We start from the raw sequence: 4,838 nt of genomic DNA on the forward strand, positions 1-4,838 counted from the left end.
AGAAACTTTTTCAGAAAATGATGTCATTGAGGTTTTCTACCAAGACATCCAGGAAGTTCGAAACTAATATTTTTGTACCTTCTCCATTATTGATTCTATATTCCTCTACTCCTGTCTTATTGGAGGCTCTCTCAAGTCAGTTTTGGAAAGAGGAAGTATAGGATTAATAGATACTGGAAGTAAATATAAAAATAATAAAAGTGGAATGATAATTATAGCTTCACTATTATTTTCTTTTTTTATGAGTGTGCATCTCATGGTTAGATCCATTTATTTTTTTATTTTAGATCCATTTATTAATTTGGATATTGAGGAAAGTTCCCTGTGGCAGAAACAATGCTATACATTTACCAATCTCCATTTCATTTTCCTCTTCCTGGACATACAGGAAGAATTCACTTCTTGCCCAACCTGCAGTTAAGGTGGTACTATATCTGTGGATTCTGGCCAATAAATTTAGAAGAACAAATGTATATCACTCTAAGCATGACACTTAAAACCATTCCATGCTATCTCCTTGTACTCTCTTCCCCTGCTTCAGCAACCCTGGAAGGCATGATGAGAAAGTAACATCATAAGAGGATGCAGCCTCCATCAGCCTGGGTCCCTAAGTGACTATGTAGATGGAGTAGAGGCCCTCTATTCTCCCAAGTTGAACATCTAGCATAATTAGTAAATTCATTGGTAAATTCATTAATTGGTCATTTTTGTAATTAATTGGAAAATTAATTGGTACAAATTGATAAATAATTGGTACCTATTGGTAATTGATAACTAATAGGTTCAATGGGTAATTGGTAATTAATTGGCAAATTAACTAATTGGTAAATCACTTGGTAAATAAATTAATTGATAAACTTTTTCTCTGAATAAGTGACTGAGATTTCAAAGGTAATTTTGTTACCACATAGCCTCTTCTCTCCTTACTAGTTCCTATGAAATATGTGATTCAAGAACCCTTCATAAAAATTCTCAAAAAAAAAAAAATTCTCACCTTTTATTCTTGACTCGGATTGCAGCCTCAAATAACTTTCTGCTCTATTATCCCAATGAGCTGGACTAGAAAACATGCAAAATTCTATGGCCTACTCTTCATATGGTTTTGTTTTCTTAATTGTGGTAAAATATACCTAACATAAAATTTCTCACCTTCACCACAGTTCAGCAGTGTTAAGTACATTCACATTGTTGTGCAACTATCACCACCATCCCTCTCTAGAACCCTTTTTATCTTGCAAAACTATAATGCTATATTCATTAAACAATAACTCTCCATGCCCCCTACCTCACCTCCTGGCAACCACCATTCTACATGCTGTCTCTATGAATTCGACTAATCTATGTACCTCATATAAGTGGATCATATAGCATTTGTCTTTCTATGATTGACTTATGTTACTTAGCATAGCATCCTCAAAGTTCATTCATGTTGCAGCATGTGTCAGAATGTCCTTCCTTTTTAAGCCTGAATAATATTCATTGTATGTATATACCACATTCTTTTTCTCCATTCACCCATCAATGGACACTTGGGTTTCTTCCACCCTTTGGCTATTGTGAAAAATGCTGCTATGAATATAGGTGTACAATGTGTCTTCAAGACTCTGCTTTCACTTATTTTGGGTAAACCCCCAGAAGTGGAGTTGCTGGATCATATGGTAATTTTATTTTGAATTTTTTAAGGAACTGCCATACTGTTTCCACAATGGCTGCACCATTTTACATACTTACCAACAGTGTACAAGTGTTCCAATTTCTCCACGTCCTCGCCAACACTTGTTTTTTTCTGGTGTTTTGAGAGTAGCCATCCTAATGGGTGTGAGGTGGTATCTCATTGATTCGCATTTCCCTGATGATTAGCAATGTTGAGCATCTTTTCATGTGTTTTCTTTAGAGAAATATCTGTTCAAGTCCTTTGCACATATTTTTATCAAGTTCTTTGTTTTTTTGCTGTTGTTGAGTTACTGACATGGTCTTTTAATGCCCAAACCTGAGCAATTAGCTCTTTCTTCATCCTTTTCCTTTGGATTCTATTCCAAACTACTTCTTCTCTCCAGAGATGAAGGCTTAAGAAAACTATATTTTCCTAAGATAGGCTTTCTCCTTATATGCAGTTAAAGCTGGGATATTTATTTTCACTAAATGTAAAGACTAAACTAAATTTTATCTGAGGAAACAAGGTGAAACTTCTTGAAAAGTTAGAGCTTTGTGTATGTCATAATTAATTAGTTCACACAAATTGCCAGCAAGGATCAGGACAAAATGTAGGGACCAACAGTGAAGGAAAAGTGAGGCAAGATCAACTCAAGACTGATCATACGGCTCTGCAAAGAGAAGCTTAGCCAAACAAAAGTAGCTATGTGGTCCACAGCATATTTTCCACAGGTCACAGCCTGAGCTATTTGAGGTGTATTTCCAGCAAGTAATTAAATTCTTATTTGTCCAATTCAGAGAATTAAACATGCCAGTCTAGGTCAGGGTGGAGATAGTTTATCACTTTCTTGCTTCAGAGAAGATCTCTAGCTGTTTCCAATTCATCCCACACAAGCTCAGGTGGGAACACTCCCTTTCTCACCGTTACTGCCATGATGGATACAGGGCTCTGCTTTCATCCTCTGGGGTCGTATCCTGCTTTCCTCTGGGGCTTACAAATGATTTGGGACCTTACAAGATGGAGGAAGGTGGTAGGCTGTTCACATCAGATAGGTTGGACAGGGACAGAGCAGTCTCCAAGCACAAAAAGCATCTTTCTGCTGGGTGGTCAGTAGACCTTGTGCTAATGAAGTAAGGACATCTCGCTAGACATGAAGTAAATCTAACAGAGACCCTAGACACAGGTGATGTACCCTGGTCACTAGCAGGGAGACTGGATGATCACCCATGCCACTGATGGGCTCTGGTCACTGGGGGCAAACACTACTTGCTCAAGTACAGTCTGTGGAGTATGAGGACGCTGACTCCCCTACAATCCCTTCAGGGGCACCCTTGACTTCGGCCCTAACAAGCGTTTCCTTTCATCACTTCCGCTCTCTCCCTTTGTCCTCCTCCCTCAGACCTGGAGAACTTTTTCTATACTGAGGAAAAGGATGATATTTGTCATGTTTTTTCCCTAACAATCTGAATATGACTCATAGAACCTAAACGTAAGAAGCTCAAAAGCCAGGAAGAGGCACATTTTTCCCCTATGCTCCCTGCTAATACATCCCTGCCGTGATAAAAAGAAAGAACAGAAACACCTGTATATCAATGAGGGTGGTCAGCTGGCATTATATCAGAAGAGCCTCAGTCCACAGGAAATAACTACAAGCACTTCTATATTCATATTTTAATCAACACTTGAAGTTTGGTTAATTGGCACAGGAAGTAGCAGAAATGAGTTTTTATTGCTGAAATGTGTAGCATGTTAAATAACATAATAAATGCTAGATATGGAACTCTCTTTGGGAAAATCTGACGTACTTAAGATATGTGGATTGGCTAAAACATTTTAGAGATGTTTCACCCTTGCAATACGTGGGTATAAGTATCTGAACAGGCTTCCGACTTTTTCCCTTAAGGATGATCTTGCCATCTCTCTCCAAGATTCTATTCTGGAAACAGCATACAGAGTCTTCAGACACACCTGCTACTTTTTTTTTTTTTTTTTTTTTTTTTGCGATACACGGGCCTCTCACTGCTGTGGCCTCTCCCGCTGCGGAGCACAGGCTCCAGATGCGCAGGCTCAGCGGCTATGGCTCACGGGCCCAGCCGCTCCGCGGCATGTGGGATCTTCCCGGACCGGGGCACGAACCCGTGGCCCCTGCATCGGCAGGTGGACTCTCAACCACTGCATCACCAGGGAAGCCCAGTCAAGGTGCTTTTTAAGAGACCTATAATATCTAAGCTCATGTTGTGCGCTCCTCCTCAAACTTGTTTCCAGCTCCCAACCTATCAAGTCCCCATCTGGTCTTGGGGCCTGATTCCTGGCTCTGACTCATATACTTCCAACTTTATGGTTCTTTTGTAAAACATTCCAGTTTCTCTTGGCTTTCTTTTTCATTCTCTATAACTTGAAGCAATGAAGGCCGTAGATCTAGCAGTTCAAATGAGGAACAGGAAATGCAAAACAAAAATCCAAAAACCTTTTTGGTAACTATTCCAAAAATGTCTTGAAGCCATGACTGTCCACCCTGCTGATTGCTCTTTTTCTTGATAAGAATTTTATTCATTCATTAGGGGGTGATATTCTGCAGACACCCTCAATTTGGAGACAGTAAATTTCTTCATCTGACTCTTTTGTTTCCGGGGCTCTAATAGTATTTACTTAAGTAGATCTCCCCATAAATTTTGCAGGTCCTTCTTTTTCATCCAGGAAGTGACCAGCACAACATTTCTGTCTATAAATGAGAAGAGTTAACCTTGCTACACTTTCTGGATTTACTGTTGGAGGCCTCAGTGTCTGTCCTCTGTTTCCAGATTTGCAAATGAGACAGAGCTCAGTGTTATCTCACAACTCATGCAAATTAGATGCCAGGAAAGCTATTGAAAAGGAAAGATGGTATCATCTGTCTTGCAAGGGCATTGCTCAGATTGACAGCCTCACATTTAACCTCCTCTTTTCCTTCCCACGAATTAATAGCTCAGCTCACCCTCCCTAAGAAGTCATCTGCTTTATTGAAATGAAATTCCAGCTACATTGGGGAGAACCACTAGAGAAAATCTGTCACTTATTTCCTTTGTTCTCCTAGGCTGGAAGGGTCCATACCCTGAAGGATAGATTGTCTTGAAGAATGTTTAAGGAATATTTTAGATGTGAGCGGTGAAAGGGGTGAGGGCTGCGGGGGTAGTAAATACTCTTT

Source organism: Tursiops truncatus, chromosome 20 (assembly GCF_011762595.2).
Source record: "Tursiops truncatus isolate mTurTru1 chromosome 20, mTurTru1.mat.Y, whole genome shotgun sequence".
NCBI classification, from domain to species: domain Eukaryota; kingdom Metazoa; phylum Chordata; class Mammalia; order Artiodactyla; family Delphinidae; genus Tursiops; species Tursiops truncatus.